We start from the raw sequence: 21,690 nt of genomic DNA on the forward strand, positions 1-21,690 counted from the left end.
TATCAGCTCTTAAAGGAAGCTCATAACCAGTAGAAGGCCTTTTCAAAAACTTCTCATTTGGATGTAAATTTAATGTAAACTATTTTGGGAACATTTGTATGAAGTCTTGCAAAAACTACCACCTCCTAATAGCCAGACTTATAGACTGCATCATTCAAATTGCAAATCTAACCATCTAATGGGTCAAGAGAAGATGAAGCCGTTTTCTCTACAGTATAAGATTTATATTGAAAAATTTGCAAATATTATCTCTAACTAAATTGGCATTGGCCTGGTAGTTTCTGAAACAAGACAAAACAAAATAATCTAATAAGAATGTTTCTATGGACTTGTTTTTCTACATCTGAATTGATTCAATTGAAGATTTTTTAAATAGCTTCAATGCAAAATTGTTCCAAGTTTGATTATTAGCCAAGGCAATGTTTAAGAGGATGAAAAATGATTTCAGGCATACTTATTTTTCACCTTATTCAAACAGACCAAATATAAATACTTTACCTCAAACTTCATGACCCAAACTTTTCTTCAGGGTAATTGCAATCACTCTAAGTGTGTGCATATTTGAATAAAGAGGAAGATAACCTTATTTTATCATACACAATCAAAAGTAAACATCGTTCTAAAAGAACAAGGAACTAAAAAGGAATAGGTCCCGTGAAGACAGATTTTGGCCTCAAATTTCAGGTTCATCTGACAAAAGATTTTGACCACTTTTTTAACACTTGAGTGGCTATTTTATTTTATTCAATTAGTTGATGAGAAAGATTTTAACTGATTTATTCATTAAAAACGACCCAATTCAAGCTCAAATATTAAAAATCTACCAAATGTGCCGAAAAAATGTCATTTTTCAGATGTTTTTTGTCAAAAATAAAAGTGGCTGCATCTGTGTTCATCCTCAACCTTTACATATGTTATGTATTATTATCAAATACAACTTACATTTCAATATTCAACCATCTAAAATTTAACTAAAATGCTAGAATTGTAAAGATTTTAGTAATTTAGAATGACTGAATGGTGCTAGTACCCAATATTTGTGCATTGTATTGTCAAAAACAGCCCATATCTATGTAGCAGAAGCATTCTACAGTCCAAAAAATAACTAATAAAAATAATTTACATTTTAACAATATTGTAAAACTGCTATATTTTGGGGCCAAAAAGGGGTCTTACTGAACCTACTCCTTCACCATTCAGCTTCCTCATCCCTGATCATCACAGTGGTACCCACTGTTCTAAAACATTAATATTGCACATTATTGAGGGGCCAGTTTAACTAAGTTCATGGCCTCAATGTTTAAAAGAATAAAATTCCATAACTGTCTTAAGAGTGAAAAATGCTTTTTTTCAACATTTTTTCAACAAATAAAGTTCCCAACCTCACAATGTCATAAAATGTCAGACAATCCCATTACTTTAATTAGACAAACTGTGTATAAATGTGTGTATACCTGCATGTACATGTAAGAGTGTGTTGTACATATGTGTGTAAACTTGAGTGGGTCAATGTTGAGAGCACTGCCTTGTCCACTGAGGATGGTAAAAGCTGTCAGTATCACATGTAAAGATTCTCTGTAGGTCAGATCCTAAAAAAATATCATCTTTGATCATTTCTTTTTCTCATTCAAATTCATAAGGAATGTACTGATAGTTAAAATATATTCATATATGCGAAAAAGTATATATATAATATTTAGTTTAAATCATTTTTATTTTTAAAAAAAACTACTGGCAATTCTTAATCCTGTCTTTAGCAGCTTTATACATGTATGTCAGGATTGCTTTTCCCCATTGTGCCTGTTAATCAACTTTTACTTTTTATATTTCAATTCAATTAAGACATGGTTACCTAGTCATATAATATGGAATGATGTAAAACAAGAGTGCAAACTCTGAAATGTCTTTCCTATTTTACTGACCATTGATTTTATGATGAAAGTCTTATAGATAAAGGTTTAACTAATATCATAACAGAAGCTTAACATGTTTAAAAATCTATACAATTGAGAATGGAAATGGTGAATGTGTTAAAAAGACAACCCGACCACAGAACAGAAAACAGCAGAAGGTCACCAATAGGTCAATGCAGCGAAAAATTACCGCACCCGGAGGTGTCCTTCAGCTGGCCCCTAAACAAATATATATACTAGTACAGTGATAATAGACGCCATACTAAACTCCGAAATACAAGAAACAATATTGAAAATCATACAAGACTTACAAAGACTAGAGGCTCCTGAATTGAGACAGGCACAAAAATGCTGTGTGGTTAACCATGTTTATGAGATCCCAACCCTCCCTCTATATCTCTAACCAATGAAGAAAAGTAAACACACAACAATACACACAGTAAAATTCAGTTTAAGAGAAGTCCAAGTCCATTGTCAGAACAGGTAACAAAAGAAAGTAAACAAAATGACATTAATACGTATGACTATTAGGTTAAAGTTGTTTGATCAAACTAACTTGACAAATAAAACAAATTCATTGTTGACATCCTCATATAGATGGTGCAGGCAAACCTTAAAGGGAAAATTCACGATTTTTCACTTATGGTTTAAATATGTTCATTATGACATAATTTATATTTTCACAAAGTTTTATTGCTATATGTGCAGTAATAAAGGAGAAATTCAATATTTAGTGAAAAAATATTAACTACTTCCTGTAGGTCGTGACGTTTTCTCCTGGTTTTTGCATGCCGGGATTTAAAATACAATCATTTAAAGTCTTGGTTTTTAATCATATTTTAACGTAATCGTAAGCGCGCCGATGACTTACGCTTTATCTAAATAACCATCCGATAATAAGAAGATAAAACGCACAGACGTTCAATTGTACATATTTATGAGATAAATTTTCTATGTTAAACGTATATATTCGAATTATTTTTGTAGACAACACAAAAAGTTATAAATTTATTTTTAATTAATATATTTTCGGACTGATAAGGTGAACAAAGAAAAGTACAATAATCTGTAAAGACAATATGTTGGTGTACTCTTATTGACCTTTTACTATCTCTGCTATGACTTGGTTGATACGATGTGTGTATTCACGGTTCTGTGGCAATACTCGTAGATGGCTTGTTGAAAGGTAAATTGTTATTTGCACTTCGGTATTTAACCACGCCTCTCGGGCACATCTTGCCAGGTGTGACAGTCTATTCGGATCAGTGAATTATAAGACAAGGGAGCATTCAATATACATATTTAAAATATATATTCAAGTTGGTGACAAATAAAAATTGATCGCCGTGGAATTATTTAATTATGTTTGGTGCTATTATTTATTTCAATTCAAATAAGTTAATTTTCTAAGAAATACACAATTTTCGGTTAAAGACGGGAAACTTAAATCATATGTCCGATTGAAATGATTTACACCTTTTGTTCTTGATTGATGTCTAATAAAAAGGAGAACTTAGAAATTATAAATAGCTTTACCAAAATATTTTTATTTGTCTTTATTAGGCAAATAAATGAATGAGAACACTTAGATTTAGACTTTTTAAAAGCCACGTATAAATTAATAACTGGAACTCACTGAAGATAACTCTACCGAAGCTGAATATAATATGAACGAATAAAAAAAAAATATTTTTCTACTTGAGAAGTTTTTAAAAATTGACAGCAAATTGAAGGTCTTCTTGGAATGGAATCGAAAAATTACGTATAGAATTTATATTCTTTATCAAGTGTGAAAAACGTCAACCAAATTTAATCATAATAGGGGACGTCCTTATTAAAATAGTCTTCGTCTCACAACGTATAATACTTAATAACTATTTGACCAAAGATGTTTAAAAACAAAAGACAACGAATTTAATGTCATCTTTCCCTATTTTTGAATGTAATTATAAGTCTGTTCAACTGGCAAGAATACCCCTAAAGCGGACAAATATCTGAAAAGCAGTTTATTCTTTAAATTTGCTGTCATTGAATATTAAGAAAGAAAATAAATCCCGAAAATGATTTGAAACTTTAATACTCAATAGCTTTCCTAGAAAATATTCACATCCCTCGGGGATTATTAGTGTACGTCCAGTTGCATATGTCGGAACAATTGTGGTGATGACGAATTTCTTTCTTTATTCGAGAACAATCTAATTGATATATAAATCTGTGATTTTACTATGTTCATAACTTCGATGAACCAAAGCAAGTTATAGATCGACCTGTATTTAAATCAAATTGGTTCTCTTCTTCTTCTTCTTTTGGTATACAATAGTCTATCGAATTGGATGATTACATACTTTTAGTATACGCAAGGATTTGTATAGTTAGTATACGTGGACTAGTCTATTTACAAAACTTTTACCCCAATTTGCACAAAATGTATGTTTCTTTCTTATGTTCAATGTATACATGTATATATTTTAAATTGCGCTGTAGTTCCGTAACTTTCTATCCGGGCGTATAAATGATACGTCGACAAGTGCGCACATTTTTTTAATCAACATTTCTGGAATGATCCAACGAATGTAGGACAGAAAGTCACAGACAAAAAGTCACAGGACAAAAAGTCACAATTCAGTTTTTAGAGTATTTTTCTTTAAACAAGAAAAAATAGTTTTAAAAAAAAAGTTTTTGTTTTTTTCTTGAACTCTTATATATAAAGCAACTTTGTAATTAAAATTTATTCAATAAATATCAATGATGAACAAATAATTGTTCTGAAAACAAAATGTTAAAGTGACTTTGTACTTAAATGGCTTCATGGTGCCAAGAAATGTCCCCTTTGCATGATTAAAATTTGATAACTTTTCATTTAACAAAGCTTATGAACAATGTCCTACACTGAAAAATAAATAGATGTAATAAAAAGAAAATATTTCAACATCTTTCTCTTATATATTCAAACAATTGTCAAAAAAATAATTGTGACTTTTTGTCCTGTGACTTTTCGTCCTATCAAATTTGTAACTTTATGTCCTGTGACTTTTTGTCCTGTGACTTTCTGTCCGTTTACCGATCCAACTATGTCCTTTACTATTGACAACGAGTAAATATTACATTTTCCCAGAGACATATAATACTCTTATTATATGTCTCTGATTTTCCCAAATTTACCCTTGGAAAAAATACGTATATTTGTATATATCTTCAATTTTTTTTAATTTTTTTTTGTATAATTTTTTTTTTATAAATAATATTCTTTACACCAGAAATTTTATTTATAAACAAGCGTATGAGTTAAGTAATGACTAGTATATTATATCACTTTCGGACACGCAAGACAGAGATGTATATTATACATGCACCTGATAGTTCAGTTATAAGTTATCGGCCGTGTACACTGAATAATACCTACAGAAGTGAAACGATGCATGAACTTGCAAGCCCGACAGGAAATCGCTTAAATACCTGGACGTGTCATCTTACACCCCTCACAATACCTTTGGGAGTAATACCTTAAGCCATGCGGGTGATCAGTGGAGCGAAGATCCTAATTTATTTGAATAAAGTATATTACTTTAAAGAATTATGAACGAATTAGATTTTCGAAAACAATTTTCACGGAACACTTATTTATGATTTGAACTTTGACTTTTTAACCGATTCCAATATTAACAGTTTAAAAATAACAGACTATATGGTTATTAAAAAAATAAGAACATTGTCCGTATCAAGTAAGTTAGTCAGATAAAACAACCGTACGATTGACAAGATATCGACACGTAATTAAGACTGCATCGGTTACTGTAGTTTTGTTTCTTTGTGTTTTATAGACATATCGTGATTTTTATTTGGACAAGATAACAAAATGGCGGAAGGCCGAGAACTGATACTCAAAATTCAAAATCGATGGTGATCTCTTATCTAGCGGAATAAAACTTTAATATTTATAAATTTGAGCATTTTTATACAGAATGGACATAATATCAATTTTTGATTTTTTTGCGAAGTTTCCCTTTAATATCAACCAATAAAGCCGGTTCATAAATGATAAATTTCCAAGAAAAGTTAGCTGATGACCGATTAAAGACAACTGAAGCAAAGCAAAGGCAAAATCTAACACTTCCCTAGCCATTTGGTAAATTGAGCTAAAACTGTGAAAATCTGATTTTTTTTAATTTCAGGGTCAATTTCTCAATAACAAGATTTCATATTTGTTTAAAATTCTCAGGGTTAAATAATTTTATAATATAGGCCAATTTTACAATTTACATACTCCTTTACTTTTCAAAATAACAGACATAAACTGCAAAACATTGATATTTCAGAGGAAATACCTTTAAATAAACCTTAAACAATATCTTTTTTTTCGAAAGTGCACTAAATGCAATAATACAATAAGAAATACTGGGATTATAGTTTGTGCATATGTTTAACTGACACACCAGTGTCCCAGGTTAGGGGAGGATTGTTGCCTTCTAAGATGTTAAAACATCCGCATCCTTTAGGTGCATGTCCCAAATCAGCACACAATAATCAAGTGGCTGTCTTTGGTTCATATCTGTCAATATTTTTATCTTATGAAAATAGTCTAATATAAATAAAGCTGTTAGTTTTCTCATTTGTATAGTATTTTTCATGTCAGGTCTTTTTATAACCTACTAGCATTGGTTTTTCTCATTGTTGAAGGCCATTTCATTTCCTATAGTTGACAGCATCCACTTCATATGAACTTATTGAGATAGTTGTATTGTTGGCAATCACACCACTTTATTTCAAATATAAGTAGTTAGTAGAACAGAGTTTCAGACTTTAAAAAATTGTCATAGTCCTTGACATCTTACTCCCAAATATAAAATAATCCCATAAAAATTAATCTCAATAAATCTTCCATTTCATACTTTCTCTCAATAAATCTTCCATTTTACAAATTGTGAATTGGATGGAGAGTTGTTTCATTGACACTCATACCACATCTTCTTATATATCTATATACCAATACTACAGTTGCAATATGCAGACATGTCAACTATCCCAATTTATATTTGGGGGTGTTAAACCCCCATGAGAGGTATGAACCCAAATTTGAAAATTCTTTATTATATGAACTTAATACCTACAAAAAGGTATTAAAGTAAGTAAAGGATATTTAAGTACATGTATATACTCATCCAAACAAAATAGTAAAAGGTAAAATAAAAACTTATGACAATATAAGAGTAGCAATAAGTCCTTTTACACATTAAATCCCCAAAGGAGATTTTGAAAAGTTGACATGTATGAATATGATGTTGGGTTTATCATTATAAACTAATCATAATGTATCCAATAAACCAATTACTGTATTTTCTAATGTAGCTGTTAACATACAATATCACCTACCTCTGATTCTATCAATTCATTGAAAACTTTATACAGATCATCAAAGAAATCTATGTTTATTAAGTGTGAAAACCTGAAAAAGTACGATATAAACCATCATTTAGAATCGTTATAGCAAGGGTATATGTACAGGTAAAGTGTCCCGGTCCATTACAAATATCAAATTTTGATACAATTTTTAAACCCATTCAAAAATACTTTCAGCTAAACAAATTCAATACTTTTATATAAAATCTACTCTATTTTCATCCAACTGTCTCAATTTTTTTTAAAATTCCCTTTGATGATTTTTAATTTTGCATTCATTTGTATATACAGCATGAGATTAAAATAAATTGATTTCTTTTTTCTGCAATCAAATTTTGAATAGAGTTTTCAATAACACAAAGGATATGAAAACCCTCTATGAACAATCAGGATAAGGCACAGTTCTCATGAGGAATAAACTACTATACAGCATGGTTCAAATGCAGTGTAATTTCACAATTATAACATATTTGATCAATTAAAAACATTGTACACAGTTTTTTTAACATTTTTCATGTTATAATAAAATAAAAGCTGAGGAATATTGAAAAACGAACCATTTTAAAAAGTAGACTAAATCTAACCCATGCCTAGTGAAAGACAAGAGTGTACACGCTGAAATGTCTCATCCTCTTTCTAATTACTAATCATTGATATTATGTTGAAATTCCTAAATATAAAGCTTTATTACAACTGTCACATAAACTTAACATTAATCAAGTAAACTAAATATTGACTAAAGAACCATGAAAATGAGGTTACGGTCAGATCAACCATGCCAGGCAGGCTAGTACAGCTAACAATTCTTCCATACAACATATATAGTTGACCTATTGCTTATTAATAACCGACCAAGACACAAAAAGAAAACACTGAGCAATGAACCATGAAAACGAGGTTGGGGTCAAATAATACCTGCCTGACTGACAAATAGATCATAAAATATTACGATACACCAAATATAGTTGACCTATTGCATTTAGTATTTGAAAAAAAAGACCAAGACTGAAAAACTTAACTTTGATCATTGAACCATGAAAATGAGGTCAAGGTCAGATGACACCTACCAGCTACACATGTACACCTTACATAATACAATCATTCCATACACCAAATATAGTAGACCTTTTTGTGTAAAAGAAAAACAGACCAAAACACAAAATCTTAACTACTGAACCATGAAAATGAGATCAAAGTGAGATAAAACCTGCCAGTTTGACATGTACACCGTTCAGTCCTTCAATACACCGAATATACTAAACCTATTGCTTATAGTATCTGAGATATGGAATTGAGCACCAAAAAATTAACTGTGTTCACTAATCCATGAAATAAGGTCGAGAGAGAAAAATGTCTGACAAACATGAGGACTTTGTGAGGTACACACATACAGAATATAGTTATCCTATTACATAGAAAATCTTAACTTTTTTCAAGTAGTCACTGAACCATGAAAATGAGGCCAAGGACATTGGTCATGTAACTGACGGAAACATCTATATACAAATTATGAAGCATACAGGTTTTCAACCTTCTAAAATATTTTAAAAACAATAGTACACATGACACAACATAGAAAACTAAAGAATAAACAACATGAACCCCACCAAAAACCAGAGGTGATCTCAGGTGCTCCGGAAGGGTAAGCAGATCCTGCTCCACATGCGGCACCCGTCGTGTTGCTTATGTGATTACTAATCCGGTAGGTCAAATTCATGAAAGGGAAGGGGATTGTAGTTACGACGTAAGGAACATATCCGATATCATTTGTGAAACGGTTATTCCATAACGGTCAACCAACTCGTGATGGCGTCCGTAAAATTTACGAAAGGGATGATTTCAACTTCACCATTTGGAACTCTTGGTTTAATAGCTTCTTTGTGAGCAGTAACCCTCTATCAAGAAAATCATGATAGGAAATGCAAGCACGGGAATATCGTATCAATTGGGAGATATATACCCCGTATGCAGGTGCTGCTGGAATGTTGCTACTTAGAAATGGAAAGTTCACAATTGGAAAGCTGAAATCATCTCTTTTGTCGTAAAGTTTTGTCTTCAATCGACCCTCATTGTCAATTTCTAGATGTAAGTCAAGATATGAAGCCGACTTAACTGTATCTGTAGTATCCTTTATCTCCAATTTGATGGGATAGATGCGATCCACATAGTCACCAAATTTTGAATTGTTTAGTGAAAGAACGTCATCTATATAGCGGAAAGTAGAGTTAAAGGATATTGCTAACTTCTTATCTTTCTTCCTAAGAAGTTCCTGCATGAAGTCAGCCTCATAATAATAAAGAAACAAGTCAGCAAGTAGAGGGGCACAGTTTGTTCCCATTGGGATGCCGACAGTCTGTTGAAAAACACGCCCTCCGAACGTAACAAATATGTTGTCAATCAAGAAATCAAGCATCTTGATAATATCGGTTTCAGAGAATTTTTTGTTTGAATCAGAATGATTCTTTACAAAGTAGGATTTATCCCTCCCTAAGACAAGATACTTGTATCTACGTTGGCCATTCTTTTTTATGAAGCAAAGTAATACAAACTCTTTTAATTTGTCTTTTAGTTCGGAATGTGGAATACTTGTGTAAAGAGTAGAAAAGTCAAATGTTTTAATACTGTTAAAAGATGAAAGAGAGTTAGATTGTATGTATAAAACAAAAGATAAGATTATTATATTTTTGATCATTATGCCATAATATAAAAGTCTTACATCTATCAACATATATACAAAACCAAGTGTATATTTCATCATATTAAAGAGTCAAATTTATTCTAAGATAGAACTGTAATGAGTCAGACATACTTAGCTAAACCTTCAAGGACTGATGGAAGCAATGTAGACTTTCTGTATCCTTTCAATACTTTAAAGTAAATCAGGAACACTGCTCCTATGATTTCTGTATGCTAAAAAAAATATTAAATACTTTTAAAAATAACAAAGAATTAGGCAGTCATGAGACTCATGGGTATGTTGGTCTTAAATGTTACAAATTAAGGGCATACGATACAGTTACAGGGGAGGTAATGTCTTTGCTAAAATAAATTGTTATTTTCACAAGTCAAACTGTGACATATAGGAAAAGATACATTTTTCAACTGATTTTTATCATTCAAACCGATTTAATTTGAAAACTAGTGCATGGACCCCCATTTTTTAAAACGACATTTTGTTTCAATTTGCAGGGAAATCATGTTGACCAAATTTTATAAAACTGTAAATAGTGCAATTTTTTTAATCTTGAAAAATATGCAACAAACAATGACGTTTTTTTCTCAATTTTTGACCATTTGATAAATATGAGTTATTTCTGAGCGAAAAATGCATAAATTTTTAGACTACTTGTACAATACAGAAATCACAAATTATTTACCAAAAAAAAAATTGTGTTTATCTTTTAAAACAAAAAAGTAATGACTTTCATTCGAAAGAGAAAAAACGGCCACAGATCGGAATTTTGAGCAAATATATAAAATTTCTACCTCATTTAACTCAAAAAGAAGCACATGAAGGTATAGTTTTTATTACATATTTGATTTAATCAGGTAAAAAATAGCCTAAATGCAAATTTTCATCAACTTGTAAATACGGGATCAAAACTGTATCGTATGCCCTTAAATATGTGCACTCTTTACTGTACACACTTGTCAATTATAACAAGAGACTAACAGTCACTTTGTAATGCTCAACATATTACAAGTAAGTTTCATTATTAAATGGTTCTGCAGATCTTTACTTTTTAATTGACATTCCTGTGAGTTTTTTTGGTTTTTTTTGGGGGGGGGTTAAATATCAATTTGTTTATTTGTTACACTTATCAATGAGAGCAAAACAATTGATATAAGAAAACTACTCCTGGATAATAACAATGTTAGTATCTTATTCTCATTATAATACATTATCTCAAAAACAATAACAAAAGAGGGAAGAAAGATACCAAAGGGACAGTCAAACTCATAAATCTAAAACAAACTGACAACACCATGGCTAAAAAAGAAAAAGACAAACAGAAAAACAATAGTACACATGACACAACATAGAAAATTAAAGAATAAACAACATGAACCCCAACAAAAACTTGGGTTGATCTCAGGTGCTCTAGAAGGGTAAGCAGATCCTGCTCCACATGTGGCTCCCGTCGTGTTGCTGTATATGTGATTACAAATCTGGTAAAAATAATTGACCAACATTGTGTACAATGATCAATAGAAGATTTTGAACTGTTGTCTGGACAAAACAATTATATGAAAATCAAACCTCAAACTACTTAACCTAACCTTTTCATAAATCAGGAAGATGCGGACACAGAGGATGCTCCTGCTATCATATAACATTATAAAGGGGCAAAACTCCAAAACAGTAAAAGTGACACTACACAATTTTGAACTTGATCTGAGTATTGTGGAAATAAGCATTGTAAATTCCATAGCATTTGGTTGAGGCTAACTAAAGTTAGATAATGGAAACCAATTTAAGGACATACAGATGGACAGGGGTAAAAATTCATGCTCTGTTCGCTGTGGTTGGGGCATAACAATACTTACTCTCTCAATTGCACAGTATAAGTATAGTTCAGGTTAACTATACAGGTTATCTTTATAAGTATAGTTCAGTTTACCTTTATAATTATAGTTTAGGCAAGGATTTGTATAGTAAGTTTTACTATACAAATCCATGGTCCAGGTTATCTTTATTAAGCATATCACTTTAGTAGTTAAACATTAAACATCAGACAAAATTAAAAAAAAAAGAAACCTATAGCTGATATGTAATGTTCACAATCATTGCTACCTTTCTCTCTCTTCTTGACATGAATTCTCTTTTTTTCTTCTTGTTCTTGTCCAAATCTTCTGATGTATCTATCTCCTTTATCTTCAGAGCTAAGAATGTGTCCAGAACCTTTAGGAAAAATGTCAGTGTTAAACTTTGTTGTAATATAAGACAAAAGGTACATTGTACTAAAATCCACAAACTTTCCTTGAAATCTAAATATTGGAGTAAAAGACCACAGACAATACAAACGCTGAATTTGATAAACAAATGATATAAGTACAAACATAGACTACAACACCACAAATGTTCAACCTATTGCTTATGAATTTTTGGCTTGTGCTTCTTATGAGTCAAGAAGACAGTATCTTATTTGAAATGTAAACCCTCACTGAAATGCCAGCTTTACTAATTGTGATCAGATTTCAGGTTAAGGATTTACTTCTACACATTGCTTGAACTCAACTTTATATTTTCAGCATTTTGATAGTATGTCTATTTCAAATCTCTTAAAATTATGCTTTTCAAACATGGAATATTGTGATCGCTTTTGGTATAATTTCTGTACCAAAATTTTAAGTACAAATCAAGTACTGTAAAATACAGGTACGTAAATAGTACAATAATTTTAAAGTAAAGAAATAGTACTTAATATTAAAAGTAAATTTTTAGTACTACAGATTTTAAGTACAAAAATAGTACCTATACAAAATTGGCTGTGTACAATGTATAACTAAAATAATGTGATGTGGAATGTACTATATCCAACAGAGACTAATGTGGAATGTACTATATCCAACAGAGACTAATGTGGAATGTACTATATCCAACAGAGACTAATGTAGCATACTTAATCAACTGTAGGTCACCATACAGTCTTCAACAATGAGTAAAACCCATTTTTAATAGTCAACTACTAAAGACCTCAGCATGAAAAAAAATGTGAAGCAATTCAAACAAAATTTAACAGGCATTCTGTGAGTATTACATGGCAATACAGTTCCCTACCGGTTAAAAACTCATTGTATTGGAACAAAATTCAAACTTGATCTATAACATGTTATGGTGTAAACTGTACAGCAAATATCAAGCATGATGAAAAAAAGTGTTGAAAACTGATTTCTTAAGTGACACGAACAAAACTGGAAGTGATCTGTACCTTGTCATGATAAAACAATACACCAAATATCTAATCAATATCAACAACCATGCAGTCGAAGTGATCTGTACCTTGTCATGATAAAACAATACACCAAATATCTAATCAATATCAACAACCATGCAGAAAGTGTGGAAAATTGTCTGTTGTTGTCTCTTTGACACATTCCCCACTTCAATTGTCTGTTGTTGTCTCTTTGACACATTCCCTACTTCAATTGTCTGTTGTTGTCTCTTTGACACATTCCCCACTTCAATTGTCTGTTGTTGTCTCTTTGACACATTCCCCACTTCAATTGTCTGTTTTTGTCTCTTTGACACATTCCCCACTTCCATTCTCAATTTCATTTATATTGAATAAACATAAAAGCACATGCAATTTTTTAATGTGTAACTGTTATTTTTATCTAATAAATTAATCAATGAGTAATAGATTTCTCTTCAAAGAAATTTAAAGTCCCAGTGAATAAACTACACAGAGAACAATAGCTATTGTATTTGTTCAATGGGACAAAAGAACTGCCATAAAGATTCCTGACATCAAACAGACTCATACAGAAATACATCATTTGATTCTCTTGTAAAATGGTGAAAATACTTCATTGAGGAGATCAAACAATCGCAATCAAACCATATCTTCTTATTCTAATATTGTAGAGTCATTATGAAACCTGGCACTTATCTATAAAGCCTTATCACTTCTACCTGTTTAGATTCCATAACATAAAACTCTTAAGGTAATGTTATCACTGACCACCATCACAACCATGTAGTATAAATATAATCTATTAATAAAACATTGCCATGCATACTAGTATAAATATAATCCAATAATAAAACATTGCCATGAATACTAGTATAAATATAATCTTTTAATAAAACATTGCCATGAATACTAGTATAAATACAAGTGAAACTGCAAGCTACTGCTCACTGATAATACCCCCGCTGCAAGTGGATAATATAAATAGTGTAAAATATGCATGTGTTCGGTAAACAGGAAGTTGTCGAGTGATGAATCTGAAAATGCATCACACCGTATAGCTGACTTATATACACCCTGAAACCAAATTTCAGAAATCCTTGTATTGTAGTTCCCGAGAAAAATGTGACGAAAATTTTCAACTTGGCTATCATGTGTAAAATCATACAAGGGTTCGATAAATAGGAAGTTGTCAAGTGATCAATCTGAAAACGCATCACACGGTATAGCTGACTTTCATAAACCCTGAAACCAAATCGCAGAAATCCTTGTATTGTAGTTCCTGAGAAAAATGTGACGAAAAATATTCATGGGACGGACGGACTGACTGACGGACTGACGGAAGGACAGACAGAGGTAAAACAGTATACCCCCCTTTTTTAAAGCGGGGGTATAATAATATATTAATAAAACATTGCCATAAATACAAACCTTCCTTTGAACTCTAAAGTCTCTTGCTTTCACCATTTTATTTATTAATCTGACAATCTGCAAAAAAAAAATAGATAGTGTTAATATAAATTAACTGAATTGACAGTTAGCAGATATCACCAATATAATACAATGTGTTATTGGCATAAAAACTTCAGCAATTGATGACCAAAATATAGTTTTACCGAAAGGTGTATTCCATTCTATTATAACTTGATAAATGTGTTAAGTTTGGCATTTTATTTCAGTCATTTGTATTTAAAACCTTTTCCAGACCCTGGATTACAAGTCATTTTTTTAGAAACTTTTTGATAACCAAATTTTAACACAAATATGTATAAGTAGGATAGTTTTCCTGAGTCACAGCTGAGAAGCTTATAATTATAGTCAGCTACTATTTTAGATGACTACATACCAACCCAAAGGTCCTGAAATATTCATATAGGCCAGAAGTAATCAGCTGGTTGGTAGTGTGATTTTTATATTTTTTTTTCGGAAAAAGGCAATAACTTTAAAGTTATCACAAAATGACCAAAATTAGGTGAAAACATGTTCGTATCCTTGTACCAACCTCTAGGAAAACTTCTCCTGATTTATCTTCTCTGAAAACTTTAGAGCTTGTCTGACATACCATGTCTGATACCTGTCAAAAAATAGTATATACTGAAATCAACCCTAATCAACATATTGATTTGATTCCTGTAGATAGCAATGACAGTTAAACATAATCAGTGATAACTCATTTTAAATAAGCTGAGAAAACTTTTGTTGATAGTTGTTGCATTGGCACTCATACCATATCTCCTTATTCTTATATAAGACATCAACAAATTAACCTTCGATACAAACATGTCATTTTGCTAATTTTTTTCTGTAACCTATTCTAATATTGGACTTGAACATCTTTTAAACTGAGTTGTACTGTGTGTTGTTCAGTGTATATTGGGTTTTTTCACTTTGCCTAGAGATATAGAGGATTGTGATTTCACAAAACATGATTAAGACTTCTAAATTTTGGGAGAGATCTGTTTGCACCAAAAAATGTGTCCTTTTGCCCCACAACTTTTTTCTCCAATGCTACGTTTGCACCACCTGTTTTAAAATTACATGGTATCATTTGCGCCAATAATAAAACGTACGATTGCGCCAATTAGATGAAAAATCACTTCCTTCCTCCTTTATTCGGACTTGGAACCAGTAGTTTACACGGCAAATGTTTCCTTTTCTGAAACATACTTTCTTCTTACCGCTCTACTACTTCCCAATTTAATGAAACTTCCTGTTATTGTTCAAAAAGACAAACATTAAACGATGAAATGCATAAAACGGTTCACAATAATTCCTGTGGAATACTTCTGTTCCATTACTGATAGATAGAGTTTCAGCCCAAACGGATGGTGGGAACACAGCACTGTAAATATTCAGCAAAGCAATAAGTACTATTCTCTCTCTGTACATGGACTGTCTAATGCACTTCCAAGTCATTTCTCTCCAGATGCTCATCTTCATGGTGAAATATATCTCTGAACATATGATACTTTTTAAGCCAAACATAAGAATAAATATTAATCATTAATATTTATGATAGATATGTGTACAGGTAAATTGGCGCAAATGAGTTCTAAATATTGGCACTATTGACACATTTGGAAAACAAAATTTGGCGCAAATGATACTCCTGAAAAACAGTAATTGGCGCAAAGGGACTGCTGAGTAAATTTTTGGGCCTGTCCAAATTTTGTCAAAAAAGTATTTATTATTAGTTCGGGGCCAACTGTAGACCAACTCAAGATGCATGATTTTCTCTGTGAGTTGGAAACACATTGGGGCAATTTTTTCAAACTGTCCTTTTTTCTTCTAATGCCTTTTCTTGGTCTTAAAGAAGCTTCTGTCCAAGTTTCATAAAATTCCATGAAGGTTTAAAAAAGTTATTGGTGCCTTTATTTTAATCCTTGAATGTTTATGAATGTTAACAACTAAAAGGGCATATGTTAGGAAAATACTGCATAATTATTTAGAACAAAATAGCTTTAAAAGTTTGCTTCAGACATCCTCTTGAATGAAAAATTGCTGATTGATTGGATATATATGAAAATTCCCAATGATGAAAGTAACTGAAAGACGGATAAGATACTTATTCACTCCACTTGCCTGCTAACATGAGCCTTGAAAATTGGATTTTATAGTATTCTGTTTTGGAAAAGGAAGGGGGTCACAGTTTCTTGCTTCATCTAATATCTAAAACATGTGGTTGCAATAACTTTTTCTTATTCTTAAGTAGGAGTATATATGGTCTTTTTTTTTTGAAGTGTGAGTATATATGGTCTAGTTTTTCTTAAGTGAGTATATATGGTCTAGTTTTTCTTAAATGTGAGTATTAATGGTCTTTTTTTTCGGCAGTAATTTTGACTTATACTTACCTCTGTGTTGTGTTTATTCATCAATGGGACTAAAACTGCTATGATATTATTACGATAATTGAAATGTGGATGATTTGACAACATTTCACACATACATCTAACAGCTAATTCAGCTATGACCTGAAAAAGCAACAATTGTATTAAGTTATATACAACAAGAATGTGTCCACAGTACACAGATGCCCCACTCACACTATCATTTTCTATGTTTAGTGGACCATGACTTTGGGGTAAAAACTCAAATTTGACATTAAAATAATAACATAGAACATTTATTGAACCTCAAAGACAAATGAAATTAACTCAAATATAAAATGTATGGCTTGTTTTCTATCCAAGCCAATGTAATACCTATATAAGTATAGTTGTCTTGGACAATTCGAAAATTTTAGAATTTGACAAAATGCAAACAGTATTTTATCACCAAAAACCCCAGCAGCAAATACAAGACGACCAAGTATCTAACCAAATTAAACTCTGCCTGGAGATCTGATTTCAAATGGTGCAGCTCCTCTATCAAGGGTATCATGCTTTAAATACCACAGTTCATGCAAAGCTGATTATGGTGGCCCAAATGACTTGACCAAACTTATGGAGACAGTTTCCCACCAGCAAGCCTACATTTCTATCAATTTTTAAAACACCTTTTGTTACAAGCATGTTCAGTACTGGTGGTACTAAAGTTGATAATGTAGCTTAATCAGAGGCACTTTTTGCCAACTATGTAATATGATGGCTGATCACTTAATCTTGAATTATACAAATCAAATTAATATTTGAAAACCCCTTATCTTCCATTTTTATCAAGTGAAAATGGATATGCAGGTGTTTAAAGGTATGGAATTGTTGTTCTTTTAACAAAAAGGAAGATATGCAGTTTAAACACACAACAAACCCATTGCATATGTCGATAAAAAAGGTCAATAAAAAATCTCCAGTTATGAGGCCCAAACTCCAGCTGAAAATTTCCAAATCTCAAGTTGTGGCTTGACACATGTCTGCATGGAAGTCTTACAGGTATGTGCACACATACCTCTTCAAAACAACTGTCAACATACTTTAATTTTACCAAATACAATATATTTACCTGAGAAGCATCTTCTGGTATATGTATATGCTTAACACCATTTCTCCTCTGTCTATTACTTTGCTCATTAATCTTTCCTGCAATGAATGATTATGTATATAAAAAACTTTTATCATTTTCTTTCTTTCTCCTCGTAAGAATGAATGTCCTTCAAGTTCAATCTTTAATTACAAATGAAGTGGATCATCTTCCTTAAAATTCACTTGCATTTGATATAAAATACAATATGTTTTAAACCCCTGAGGTGTTCATGTTTCACTATTGGTGAGTTTTTGGTAGCTTTTATAGGCCATTCTGGGGTTGAAGTCATAAAACTTTGCTCAGTGCTCAGAGCACAAAAATCATGCTCCAAACATGAAATATAACATTTTGGAGTATGAGTACAAAAAACTGACTCGAAAGTTTTATGACCGAAGGCCAGGTCTCCTCTGAAACAAGATTCTCAGAACACTGCCAGAATTTTTTGAAGTTCCGACAAACACAAGACACACTTTTTTGTTATGTCAACAAGTCTTCTGTGTGAAAGGAAAAACAAACATGTTAATATCGATAACCTAAAACTAACATGTAAATATAGATTACCTAAAACTAACATGTAAATATAGATTACCCAAAACTAACATGTAAATATAGATTACCTAAGGTAGCACTCCACAGTTAGGTGTGTAGTTTCGCATTTTTGCCCTTGTGGATTTTTAAAATATGAGAGCTAGTGTGCAATAAAATTCATTTTTGGATAGCTGAGTCCTAAAATAGCCTTCATATTGGGTTTATATGAACATCAAGATTATGTAATGCATCAAATATAGGTTGTTTTCTGTATGACAGTCCGTATTTGCATGCCCATACCATACATTGGTCTGGCAATTATTGTAATGTTTTTTTTCCAACTTTTTTTTGCACGAACTGTGTGATTAGACTTTACGAAAAAATGATGCGAAAGACATTCATTTTTTATTTGATCATTTGGAAGATGGAATAGGATCCCAGTTAGGGCAACCAGTCCGGTACCCACGAATGTAGTTCTTAAAAAAAATATATAACTTTAAATTTGTTATAAATTGTGTAGTCTCATTATTTCACTAGTTCTGTAACTGAATGTAGATTTATTTGAAAGGGGAGGCTTTCTAGTTTGAATTTCTGTAAAAAATTTGATTGATTTAAATGTAATCTGGCGTCAGTACATAGAGTAAATTGCCTTAATTCTATAGCCTTTATTCATTCCCGGAAGTAGACAGACTGACCCTGTTGTCAATAAAAACAAAATATTGCAACGGAATGCCGGTCATGAGGCACTGAGATTGTACTTAGACACTTCAAAATGAATGTCTAACATGAACCAGAAGTCCCAAGGTGGCTCTCAAAATTATTTAATGAACAGGACCCTATGTATTTACTATGATTTTCAATGCGTTCCAATGGGGCAAATAATTGGGTCCCCGTTCCAGATCTATGCAAACAGTTTCTAAAAAGTTTCAAAAAAGGTATCACTCAAAGGCATTGAAATTCTAGTTTGATCCAAATTTTGGGGGATAAACATGTTCAACCCCCTTTTTGCAATATTTTGTGGTGAATAAATGCAGAATGTTGCCATGGATACACATACAACACAAACAGTAAGGTTAATGTATTAGAAATCCAGGAATAGGAGATGATAAAACATTTTGTGGCTCAATTTTAATTTTATTTTCTAACTGTGGAGTGCTACCTAAAACTAACATGTAAATAAAGATTACCTGTACAATATTTTTCTTAAACTTCTAGATAACCTTTGTAATTCATTAGCAATCCTTGTTCAAAATCTTGTAGTGCTTTTGTCTCCTTTTTCATCTGTTGAAAAAGGCAAAAATGATTTTTTATTTGCATTACATATAATACAAATAAATACAGAAGACAACTACATTTCTTGTTATAAACTATAAAAAAAAAAGTAAGCTATCTATATATTATCACATGTTGATTTAGTTTAGTTTAGTTTAGTTTAAACATATTTATTTATAGTGGATTGGGAAAGAAGTTTTTCAACTTATATTAATCCCTTTCCACTTTGCGGGTGCGAGTGCAGCCTTGTAGCGGCATTAGCCTACTCTTTTTCGAAATCTACAAGGGTGTCTTTAACCTGCAAGATATATGGCTCTCTCTTAATATGGGTCAGCCATTTATCGTCCCCTTCCAACGGACCATCATAGTTTCCTCAAGACCATACTTGCAAATGGTGTCAAGGGAGAGCCGAAAATTGAGTTCCTGAAATTTTCATCCCGAACGGGATCACATGTTGATCTTATATGCATAAAATTTTTCAAAACTGTATACTCTTTAGACTGTGGTAGGCTTTACTACCATATAATTTTTAACACACTGTACAAATAAATATAAACTGTAAATAATGTGATTCTTCAAAATTTGAATTATGAGACTTTAATACCAGCAATTTTAATTTTGAAATTGGAGCATATGGAACAAGTACTTGCTGAACTATGAAACAATTATTATCCAAGCTTCTCGAGATAATGAAAGTAGAACCGTAACTTATAATGATTTCATGGTTTAACTAGCAAGCAAGCTTACCAAAGATATAACTCAAGACATTGCGCTGTAACCACATGTACTAACAATAAAAGTTAGCTTGGTAAAATTGCCCTAAGAAAGAAGTTTAGTACCTTCTGTTCTTTTTCTTTTTCTGTCAGAAGACGTATTCTATATCCAGGTATGATATCTTTGAATATCTCCATCAGTGATAGCATCACAAGTTTTTTTACTGTTATATAGGCATCTGATTCACATTCTTCTAACATCAATCTTAACTCTTGTATTTCTTCATCTGAAAATTACATTTACATTTTAAAAACACTTCTTTCTAATTTTTATAAAAAAGAAGGTGGTGTATGATTGCCAATGAGACAACACTCCACAAGAGACCAAAATGACACAGAAATTAACAACTATAGGTTACCGTATGGCCTTCAACAGTGAGCAAAGCCCATAATGCATGGTCAGCTATAAAAGGCCTCGAAATGACAATATAAAAAACTAATTGCCTCATTTAGGTATAAAAAAAATGAACGAAAAACAAATATGCAACACACTAACAAACAACAACATTACATTATTGCAGTATGTCAACAAAGGTTTCCTTGGGCACTATTTTTTTTTTAAATCAATCTTTTATTTGCACCAAGAATAAAAAAACCAACCCAGGGCCATTTTGCAGGTAGCATAAAATGGAAAAGTTTAAACTCTAAAATGATGTCCTTTAAACATTTGGAGTACACACATGTGGTAAAATATAAATATATTTCTTGGGCTGTTCCCATTGTACTCCCATGTCATAAATAAGCTACACGACATCATAGGTGTATGACATCTGAATATAAGCAGTTTACGGGAAAATAAACGCTTGTGAATCCGAATTCATCACAACAAGGAAATGTAAACAAACAATACTAAATGTGTTATATAGACCAATTTTTTAATTATATAAGACATATAAGTACAGTAATCATTTAGATTCATCCAAACCTATCAAA

General features: G+C 31.6%; 1 pseudogene; it reads right to left on the bottom strand.

The window, feature by feature from the left end:
- Nucleotides 1–255: 255 nt before the first annotated feature.
- Nucleotides 256–21,367, bottom strand: LOC134716705 (nucleolar complex protein 3 homolog; annotated as a pseudogene).
- Nucleotides 21,368–21,690: the final 323 nt, after the last annotated feature.

This window comes from Mytilus trossulus, chromosome 4 (assembly GCF_036588685.1).
Source record: "Mytilus trossulus isolate FHL-02 chromosome 4, PNRI_Mtr1.1.1.hap1, whole genome shotgun sequence".
NCBI classification, from domain to species: domain Eukaryota; kingdom Metazoa; phylum Mollusca; class Bivalvia; order Mytilida; family Mytilidae; genus Mytilus; species Mytilus trossulus.